This window comes from Callospermophilus lateralis, chromosome 17, assembly GCF_048772815.1.
Source record: "Callospermophilus lateralis isolate mCalLat2 chromosome 17, mCalLat2.hap1, whole genome shotgun sequence".
In the NCBI taxonomy this organism is placed as follows: Eukaryota; Metazoa; Chordata; class Mammalia; order Rodentia; family Sciuridae; genus Callospermophilus; species Callospermophilus lateralis.
Window position 1 is genome coordinate 68,444,872 of NC_135321.1, and position 11,863 is coordinate 68,456,734.

The 11,863-nt window shown below is 34.5% G+C and overlaps 1 pseudogene; it reads left to right on the forward strand.

Annotated features, from left to right (window-relative positions):
- The first annotated feature begins 854 nt into the window (after window positions 1-854).
- On the forward strand, window positions 855-8,120 carry LOC143382709 (phosphatidylinositol 4-kinase type 2-beta pseudogene; annotated as a pseudogene).
- Window positions 8,121-11,863: the final 3,743 nt, after the last annotated feature.

The window sequence follows — 11,863 nt, forward strand, 5'->3', positions numbered from 1 at the left end:
CTTTGATTTTTGGAGCTACTTATTCTTTGTATGTCCTTTATATGTGTTAGTATTCACAGTGCTCGTGTTTAACACAAGAAAACAGACATATATGAAAGAATGAAGACTTTCCTTCTTTGGAAAGTCTAACTATATTGTTAAAGTTAACTATATTGTTAAGTTTAGCAATGTAAAATTCAGGGACACATAATTTTTTTTCTTATTAGCAGAATGTCAGATTTCATCAGCTTTAAAATATTTGGGCATAACATCTCCTTCATTAAACCTAAATTTAAAATATTTTAGAAGGCACCATCACTTTTTTAATCATGATATTTAGTGTGTTTCTACTAATTTACTTTGGTGTTGAAGGACTGTTTTCTGTAATCCCAGTTACTGCTGCTTTGTGAACAAGCTGCACTCATGGAGGCCTTCAAAAATGACTTTGTTCCCTCCACACTGCCTATGCACACCTGCTCTGTGTGCTGTGTCTCCAGCCCTTGGGTGAAATATAGGGTACCCATGGCCTCCATGCTTATGCTCAGATAAGGAAAAGTCCACTGGCAAATAAACTAAAAAAAAAACACTTCTTAAAAGACGAAATACAAATGGCCAAGTACATGAAAAATGTTCACTATCACTAGCAACTGACCCTAATTACATTGAGACTTTATCTTATCTTGTTAGAATGGCAGTCATCAAGAATACAAGCAATATTTAATTGTGTATACATACCACATTTTCTTTATCCATTCATCTGTTGAAGGGCATCTAAGTTGGTTCCATAATCTAGCTCTTGTGAATTGAACTGCTATAAGCATTGATGTGGCCGTGTCACTGGAGTATGCTGATTTTGAGTCCTTTGGGTGTAAACCATGAAGTAAGATAACTTGATCAAATAGTGGTTCCATCCAAGTTTTCTGAGAAATCTCCATACTGCTTTCCAAAGTGGTTTCACCAATTTGCAGTCCCACAAGCAATGTATGAGTGTACCTTTTCCCCCACATCCTCGCTAACACTTATTGTTGCTTGTATTCCTGATAATTACCATTCTGACTAAAGTGAGATGAAACCTTATAGCAGTTTTGACTTGCATTTCTCTAATTGCTAGAGATATTGAATATTTTTTCATGAATTTGGTGATTGATCGTATATCTTTCTGTGAAGGGTCTGTTCAGTTCCTTAACCCATTTATTGATTGGGTAGGGGTTTTCTGTTTTTTGTTTTATTTGGTGTTAAGTTTTTGAATTCTTTATGTATCCTGGAGATTAGAGCTCTAACAAGAAGAGTAAAATTATGGCATTTGTAGGTAAATGGATGGAGTTGAAGAATATCATGCTAAGTTAAATAAGCCAATCTCAAAAAACCAAAGGCCAAATGTTTTCTCTGATATGCGGATGCTGATCCAAAATGTGGGGTGGGGGGCTAGGGATGAATGGAGTAACTTTGGATTGGCAGAGGGGAGAGAGAGGTGTGGGGATGGGAAGGATGATGGAATAATATGGACATTATTATCCTTATGTACATGTATCATTATATGAACAGTGTAATTCTGCATTGTATACAGCCAGGGAAAGGAGAAGTTGTGCTCTATTTATGTACAATGAGTTGAAATGCATTCTGCTATCGTTTATAACTAATTAGAACAAATTTTAAAAATATAAATAATAATAAATGCTGGTAAGGATGTGGGGAAAAAGAATCTGATTTTACATTTTTGGTAGGATTGTTATTTGTACAACAACTATGACCCTGCTATGCCACTCCTTAGTATTTATCCCAAAGTAATATCGTCATCATACCATAGTGACACATCTATAGCATGTTTATAGCAGCTCAATTCACATTAGTTAAACTATGGAACCAGCCTGTGTGTTCATCAATGGATTAATTGATAAAGAAAATGTGGTATACATACCCAAAGGAGTTTTATTCGGTCATATAGAAGAATGAAACTATGTCATTTGCTGGTAAATGGATGGAACTTCAGAACATTATTCTAAACAAAAAAGTCAAATTCAGAAAGATTTTATGTTTTCTCTCATATGTGGAAGCTAGAGAAGAAAAAGAGAAAGAAAGGTTGGGGGAAATCTCACAAAAATCAAAGGGATATCTGCTGACCAGGGGATGGGAGGAGGCAAGAAAAAGAGGAAATTCTGGGTAATGATATTGGTCAAATTATATTGGTACACTGTGTGCATTCTCAAATATTAGCAACAAATCACACCTTTATGTTCAAATATAAAGCATCAATAAAATATATGAACAAAATATGCTGGGTTTTGTATGGAAATAAAAGATGTCCTATCTTGAAAGACATGTTAAGGGCTTGAAAGCTCATGTCATGTGTCATACCTTAGAACTTTATTGATTTTATCAGGGAAAGATGAGGGCTCTCAACTGCCAAGGGAAGGTAGGGAATCTCCTCTGCTCATGGAATTATTTTTTTTAATGCCAGGTGTTTAGTTAAGTGTGAAAAATATTTAGAGTACTGTAATATTGAGTCATAAATCACTGTAATGAAATAATTTAAAAATATTATTTATTTTGACAATCTGAAAAATTATTTAAACAGTTTAGATTCCGTAGTAAACAGTTTTTAATAAAACAGCATTTTAAAGTATTTTCCATGTGCATCTATTCATAAAAAATAGTGTCTTAAGTAAAATTTCAAAATTAATCAAAATTCATTGCTTGAATTTGACATTTATATGTTCTGACTGGAGTTCAGAAACTCTGCACAAAGTAAGCAATATTGTTAATATTTTCAGAGACTCGAATATATAGTATCATAAATAAGGAACAATTTGTCTTTACAGAGCTGCTTAGGAGTTTGGAGTGTGGAAAACATGGCACTTTAGCACTCAAAAGCAATTCTCCAATGAACACTTGCATTAAACACTTACACACAAGAAAAATAGAACACTGAATTAAGAATCATGAAACTTTACAAAAGAATGAATGAAAGGATCAAAAATGTGGAATATATCCACAATGAACTTTTATTTAGCCACAAAGAAAAATAAAATTATGTCACCTATGGGAAAATGAATGGAATTAAGAGAACATTATTTTAAACAAAATAAACCAAATTCAGAATGTCAAAGGTCCTGGGTTTTCTCTCACATACAGAAGATAGAGAGAAAAAAGGAAAAGAAAGGTGAGAGTTAGGGATCTCATGAAAATTAGAGGAAGGTCAGTAGAAGACAGGGACCAGAGGATGGGAGGAGGGAAGGAGGAAGAAAGGGTTGGGGGTGATTGGGTCAAATTATGTTGTTATATTGTATGCATGTATGAATATGTAACAACAAATCTTACTATTATGTAAAACTGTAATGCAACAATAAAAATATGGAAAAAATTCTGAGTGTTGGGGTTATCAACTGAGGAAAAGATTTAAGTGTTTTAGCTGTGCTTGTATATCCGCAGTTGACTATCTGACACACATGCACTCGCGTGCGCGCACACACACACACACACATCACCTGCACATATATGCACAAAAGGCTTATTACAGAATGAGAATTTATTCTTTGAGGGAACAATTATTTTAACTTTTAAAAATATACCTTTATTTTGGTGAAAATTTTTAGACTTATAGAAAAGTAATAAAAATCAATTTTGCATATATTTCTTATTTTCTTCTTATGTTACCTCTCCCAGGATGCTTTTGTCAAAATTAAAACAATAACATTAGTATATTACCATTAACTTAACTGCACACTTAATTTGGATTTCAATAGTTTACCAGTTTTTGAAATTTTTCCTTGTATCAGGATCTAATCCAGAATACCACTGCATTTATTGTTTTGCATTTAAAAAAAAAAAAACGATTTATGTCCATGAAGTCTTGATCCATGTTTTGTTCCTGCCATTTTCAACCAATTCTTATTTGAATTGCCAACTTTACCCTTAGGATATTATGATGATGACAGCATAACTCATAACAGTGATGGCAGTTTATTTTTAGCCAATCTTTTCCCTGAAACATTTTTTATTTTATAATAGAATGCATTTTCACATATTGAACACAAATGGAGCACAACTTCTCATGCCTCTGGCTGTACATAGTGCAGAGTCACTCCAGTGATTTAAAGTAGTTTAAAATTGCATTTCCTGAAACATTTTTAATGCAGCCGAGATTTTTTTTAACATGGATTTTAAGAACACTGGAAGATAATGAAGCATCTCAATACTACTGAGGCTTGGTAATGTGTGTAGGATAACCAAATGACTTGGGGAGGGTTTATATTTCCACAATTCTCAATTTAGTGCTAGCATTGCCCATTCTTTCTTGCCACATAGAACGCTTTCCCTTGAGGGTACATCTATATCTATTAATAACACAATTTACAGAGGTGTATTTTTCCAGGAAAAATTTAAAATGCTGAAATTATAGTTAATACATTGCAGGATAAACCGAAGAAATACAATATTCTACAGTCCCAGCTCTCCGATTCTTCTGCCTCCACTGACTGTGCATAACATTTCTTTCTTTGCTAAACTATTTCCTTTGAAAGTTGATATTGTTTTTCATCTGACAAAAACTTTGCTTTAAACATTTACTTTCTTTAAGAAATCACTTTTATGCCCTGAATACTGCCTTTAAGTTCATATTTATAAGAGTAAAACAAGCTCAAAAATGTACATAATACACATCTTACTTATTAGGAGAATGTCTTTTAAAAGTATGTACCTCTGCCAGGCATGGTGGCATATGCCTGTAATCCTAGTGGCTAGGGAGGCTGAGGCAGGAGGATGGAAATTTCAAAGCCAGCCTCAGCAAAAGTGAGGTGCTAAACAACTCAGTAATACCCTATCTCTAAATAAAATAGAATATAGGGCTGGGGATGTGACTCAATGGTTGAATGCTCCTGAATTCTATCCCCAGTACCCGCCATGCCTCCCACCCAAAAAGAACATACCTCTAACTTTCTAATAGAATATTGAAAATTTTTAATGTGGCAGTTCCATTTGTCATGTTTTTTGTGGAGGGGGGAATCCCAGGGATTGAACTCAAGGGCCCTTGACCACTGAGCCACATCCCCAACCCTATTTTGTATTTTATTTAGAGACAGGGTCTCACTGAGTTGCTTAGTACCTCACTTTTACTGAGGCTGGCTTTGAACTTGTGATCTTCTTGCCTCAACCTCCCAAACCACTGGGATTATAGGTGTAAACCACAGTATCTGGCTGTCATTATATTTTAAATGGCCTGATCAAGCAAAGAGAAATGCAAGAAATATTCCACCAGTATCATTTCAATTCTTTGAATACAGCTTCTGCTTTATTCTTTTTTCTTTCCTAGAAAAAAGAAATTTTGAGCATTCCTGCATATCTCTTATGATTTTGTTTATTTTCCTCTATGCTTATTTTGTCTTTGTGGTTCCTTTTAGATATTTTCCTTTAATCTGCCATGTTTTTCAATAATCTAATAACATCTTCTTTTAAATTCATCTATTATTATAATTTCAGATATTATTAGACTTTTTAGTTAAAAATAACTATTTGTTTTTTTAAAATTCCCATTATCTTTAAAAATTCCTCTATTTTTTCTGTTCCCTGAATATATTGATCAGTTGTGTTAAAGTTCTTGTCCACATAGTCCATAGCTGAGCGACCCCAGGACTCTGTTTCTCATGGATCTTTTTTATCAATTATGTTGTCTCTCCTCTTTACATTTTTGTATTTTAAAAGACTGGCAAGATTCACATATAACTTTTAATATCATTTATATACTTGTCAACAGAGACAGCAATAACAAGGTGAAGCTTTCTAACAGGAAATCTGCAACACAGAGTTCTCTCTCCCTTATGGCACCAGCATCATATTTAAATTTACATTATTTTTTTTTAAGATAGATATTCAGTTACTCCCAGAAAAATTGCATTTGGTCAGGTTTGGTTTGCAGTTTTAGCAGGTTTTACTGAGGTTTGGTCTTTTCTCTAGTTCACCTCTGCTCCTGGGGTTCAGTTCCATCTGGAGGTTCTCCCTGAATGATGATGGAAGACCCACTTTTTCTTTTCAATTTACCCTTGATATAATCAGCCAACAATCTCAAAATCCCACAATCCCCTCCCTTCCCATAGATGGCTAGATGTGTGTTTCAAGGCCTTCAATTCCACCATTCTTACCTCCTCCCCCTACACTGCCTCACTTGCTCCATAACCATGAAGGTGGGCTCTTTCTATCAGACATAGAATGTGGTAGCCAAATTATTGTGGAATAGATTTCAAAGAAACATGAATAGCACAAAATTAAGGAGTATAGTGAACCCCCAAGGGCAGAGTGCTCAGGGAACTCTAAGTTTCTATTGAAAGTCAGTGGTTGATATTGACTGAGTACACACACTCCAAAAATGTAGGAAAGTTTGCAGAAGGATTTTAGAATTCAGAAGGGTTTCCATGTGGCAATTGGTACTTTTAATTGATTCTTATTAATATGAACGATTTCACCTGTCACTAAACAAAATATATGAAAATTAAGTCTTATTTTCCGCTGAAGGTGTCAAAGATACCACAAAAAATTTTTTTGGAAAATTTCTGGAGAAAAGTCAGTCTGTTGGATGTCCATCAGGAGGTAGCTTCATTTTGAGGCAGAGTTTCCCCTTTTTTATGTTTCTTGGGTCACATTTTAAAGCATTACTCAATGCCTGCCTTACAAATATTATGTAACTCTTAGGCAAAACAAATAAATTCATATGTAAACATCAATCATGTAATTTATAAGCAACAAATATGTGTATTTTATATGAATAAAATACGTGAAAATATTCTTTTCATTTAATGTGGTATACGGTATAATTTTACCATCTATTAACTCACTAGTAAAAATAATCTCTATGATTTTATATACTCTATTTCCTTTACTAGGTTTCAGGCTAAATAGAGTGGAGTTACCATTAAGTAAATCTAGAAAGTAATTTCCAGTGATGACCGCAACATGCACTTCTACCATCATGAAATGTTCCTTTGGCACTGCTGCCCAATATGGTGGCTTCTAGCTACCTGTGTGGCTGTTGAGAATTTGAATGGTGGATGGCAAAACTCAAATAAAGTACCGAGTTTTGGTTTTTGTTTGTTTGTTTTTATCCTATTGAGTTTTAGGTAAATTAAACTTAAATTTAAAAGGCCACAGGAGGTCAGTGAGTAGCACAGATGTAGAGTGACCTTACCAGTTAGCGTTGTCTGAAATGACATTTTACAGAAGCCAGATTCTACTCTTGACTTAAAAGAAAGTATACAGAGTTCAAATTCAAAGGTGCTTCCTCATTTAGGTAAGTTTTCCTAAAATGGAGAAACTTCAATTCAGAGCAACAAATTCTGAGTGAGACATTTAATACAGTGCAATTGACCGTGCAAAACCTAGAGGCAAAAAGTATGCCTCACAAAAAGTACCAAAAGTGGGTAGAAAGATTTATCAGATAGGACTCCCTCCTAAGATTGGTTCCTTTCAGTTATTCATTGAAGGTTTCAAGGAGGCTGAATATTGGCTTAGGAAATTTGAAGGTGATTCTTTGCCTGAGAATATTAGAAAACAATTGTTTTGGATTATATCATCAGAAATATAAACAAGGCAAATGTTAACTGATTAGCTCAGCTATGAAAAGGATAAATGTAAAAAGGACTCAAACTGGATCAATGATAAAGAATTACTTATTAAAATAGTTGCAATTGATAAGGGTCTAGCATTTCCTTTTAAACATCCTGAATGGAGAACATATCCATATCCTTCCTCAAGCAAAAGTTCCTTTTCTGAAGAAGTCAAAAACTTGGTTCTGCCATGTATTTAGGACATGAACTTTGTGCAAGATCTTTATGAACTTTTTAAGACTCATAAGTTTTGACAAAGCTTTTGAAAGTCAGATGTTTGTAATGAGGGGTCAGATCTTAAATCTTGCTCCACATTGAGAAAAGGGAAGAGTCTTGGTCATCTAGTACAAATGCCTGTGTGATGTGGAGCACAGGAAAGGGGGAAGTCAGGGTTGGATTACTCAGTTGGGCAGTTCCTTTATCCAGACCTTCCATTGCAAGAAGCCATTTTTTTCCCTCGGGATAGCAGGTGAAACAACCCTTGGACATTATTACAGCAATGTAATCTGCTCTTCAGAACTCCAGGTGCAAAAACTTCAAATAATTTAAGGTACTTTAAAAAGATTACATTTTGAATGTAATCAAAACTTTACAGTTTTTGCCAAATATTAAATGTCTATAGCAGGGAAGAAGTAATAAATCTTCTACATTGTATTTTTGTAGAAAATTTGCATTTTGTGTTTTTGTTAGTTTAAAAGGTAAATTCGTGGTTTACACAGCTAGAGTGACTAAATTACTGTATAATTCCAAGTAGAAAAAAATAGATATTTGTTGACTTTGAATATAATAACTTTTTCTCTATTTTTTAAGCACTCAGAAGAATGTTCTTGTTAACTCTTCTTACATTGTGTTACAAAGGCCTTTGAGGTTGGGTAAATCTAAAATCACTCTTGTGAACAGAGTAGTCAGTAGAAAAAAATAAGAATAAATCAACACTGACTTAATTTTAAAAGCTGCTATTTTAGAACTTGAGTAAGTGCTGCTAAAGTGGTCATTTTGGGAGACCTAAAAATTAAATATTTTGTTGAAGTGACAGATGACCATTTTTGTTTGTTTGTTTTGTATCTTAGAATTGTTTTGTGGGGGGGTGCAGGAATTGAATCCAGGGGCACTTAATCACTAAGTCATATTCCCAACCCTTTTTATTTTTTATTTTTTTTTTATTTTGAGGCAGAGGCTTGCTAAGTTGTTTATGGCCTTACTCAGCTGGCTTTGAACTTGTGATCTTTCTGCCTTAGCCTCCCAAGCCACTGGGATTACAGGCATGTTCTCCCATGCCTGGCACCTTAGAGTATTTTTTTAAAAGATAGAGTGAGAGAGAGAGGGAGAAAGAGAGAGAGAATTTTTTAACATTTATTTTTTTATTTTTCAGCAGACACAACATCTTTGTTTGTATGTGGTGCTGAGGATCGAACCCGGGCCGCACACATGCCAGGTGAGCGTGCTACCCCTTGAGCCATATCCCCAGCCCACCTTAGAGTATTTTTGATGAATTTTTTGTTTTAGTAAGGAAAGACATCTAAAAACAAATGGATATACTCAAATGAGAGCTTGAGGGGAATGCTATAAATTTAAGGTAGACCTCTAGTACTTTGAAATTTCATAATAACTTTAAAAATTCCCTTTTGTTTCTTACATGGGATCAAGTGATTAATCAGTACTTCAGAATAGTGGTCTAATTCATTATTAAAGTCACTGTAAAGTAAACCATAGCCCAGAGTGTATACTGGATTGCATTTTGGAGTTCTTATAAGTTCTTAAAAATAATAGTGGTGCTTGAAATTAAAAATGCTTTTATAATTAGAGTCAGTTTTAGGTTATTAGCCCAAATTAGAGGGAAAATATGAGAACCACAAATCATTTATATTTGATTTTGAAGCTTTTATATTTTATTTTGAATATCAGTATGTCTCATATTCTTGGAATTTGTAACACTATTAAGTCTCCAAGTGTTTTAAATTGAAATGAACTTGAAATAAAGATGTGATTCCAGAGGAGAGAAGTTTAATTTCTTCTTCAGTCTCAAAGCTTGTAATTAATACTTGGACTAAACTGGGCAATTGGTAGTCTAGGTCTTTTGGTTTTTAGGTTTACTTTCATGATTTTTTTTAAAAAATGAGTAATTTTGTGTAAAAAGCATATCCAGGTGGTTATTCTAGGATGTAGGACAGAACTGCAGTCTCTCTTCCTCAAATCATTCTCTTGATGTTCATGGGTCTGATGAATGAGCATACTGCTTCCTTCAAGGAGCTAATTGGAAACCTGTGTTTTACTGTCTTCTACAACCTTCCATTTGCTCAGTTTTGAGATAAATGGAAAAAATGACTGGAAAATGAAAAATCAAAGTACTATCTTTAGGTAAATACTAGTAATCAAAATGTGCCTTTCAAAGATATAGCTAAAAGAAAGGATATAAGTAGTTGTGATGTGGGTCTGACTTTCATGAAGTGTTTTTTCAAATACTTTGAGGATTCTTATATTAGTTTTTATAATGAAGCATTTAGTAAGTTACTATCATTTTAATCTTAAAATAGTGTGGACTAGAATTGTGGCTTAGCGGTAGAGTGCTCACCTAGCACATGTGAGGCCCTGGGTTCGATCCTCAGAACCACACACACACAAAAAAAATAAAATAAAATAAAGATACTGTGTCCAACTACAACTTAAAGTAAATATTTTTTAAAAATTAAAATAGTATGAGTATATTTTTACATGTCTGACCATGGTATAAAAGTAAAGTTGAGATATTAAAATAAGATTAAAATTAGAGTATATTTGCTATGTTTTGTAAACTTTCATGAACTTAATTCTTATTTAAATGTTGTGTTTTCTTCTATAAGTATATTTATATTGTCAAACCTGGTTGACTAAAGGTAATAAAATTCATTATCTTGAGGCTAAAAAAAGAATTTACAAGAAACTTTTTATGCTTCTGTGTTGTTAAACAGACCATTGAATTTTTTTCTTTCCAACAAAGAGTTCTTGTTATTCTTGTAATGAAGAGACAAACCTTATTGAGAAGAACCAGCAATATCAATATGTGCATAGCTAACATGAAGATATACAATATTTAGATGGGGCCTTTAGGAAGTAACCGGGTTTGGTGGAGGTCATGATTGGGGCTCCCACAACAGGATTAGTGTTCTTATGAGACAGCAGACAGCTTATTTTCTCTGTGTCACAGAGGGACACTAGAAGGTAGCCATCTGTTAGCCAGGAAAAAAGCCCTCACCAGAACCCAACCATGCTGTACATCCAAAACTGAGAAAAATAAATCTTTGGTTGCTTAAGCCGCCCAGCCTGTAGTACTCACTATGACAATCCATGCTGACTACAGCATAGGCCATTTCTCCAATTTATATAAACCACTTCTAATCTGATTTCCATAGCCAAGACCTAAAAGAAGTGCCACTTGTCAGGAGGAAAATAAGAATGGAAGGCAAAGGACATTGCAGGAGCTGTGACCTGATGCTCTTTTGGGTCAACATTAAAGATAGGGCTTGGGGGATTGTTCAGTGGTAGAGCCCTTGCCTAGCATGTAGTAGACCCTGGGTTCAAGCTTCAGCACTGGAAATAGAAAGGAAAAAAATACAAGAATCAGAGGCCTAGACATGCAGAGAAGGGGTTGTCTTTGCATGATTGGGGGACTTCCTGAGCTTGTAGGGACCATGACCTTAACTGTGCGGGTGGGACAGGTCTGAAGCCTAAGAGTCAGCCCACTTGAGTGGCCTCCTCCCTGACCAACCTGGCATCTGAAGAAGCCTCTCTCAGGGCATTGGAAAGTTTGATGACAGAATTTTTCCATGATTGTACAACCAATTAAAGAAAATGTGAGATAGAAGGGTTTCTTGATAATTTTGCCGAGCAAATAGGAGCCTGGATATTCTGCCTCCTCTCTCCAGCACAAGGGATGACTAAGTAATAATGTACAGTTAACTATTTTGTGTGTGCAATTTTAAAAGACCATTTTAATTTAGCAGTCAAATGTGAGATCATTTATATCAAATGTGTCTGATTTTACCACTGAATAAAATCATTTCATATTTATTTTTAAGTGAACTCATTAGGAGTCTAAAGTCTTCTAGTCCAGTATGTTGAGGTTCTGACCAAGATCAATCTAATAGTTTAGAATTATACCACTTGCACTGGTCACATTAGCTATGAGAGAGACACAGAGTCATGGTTCTACAGGCAAAACCATCTTGAGACGGATCTCATGACTTCCCAAATTGGCAAGTTAAAAAAGAGAAAAACAAAATGTGCTGCATTATGGTGCACAACTGCAACCTCTT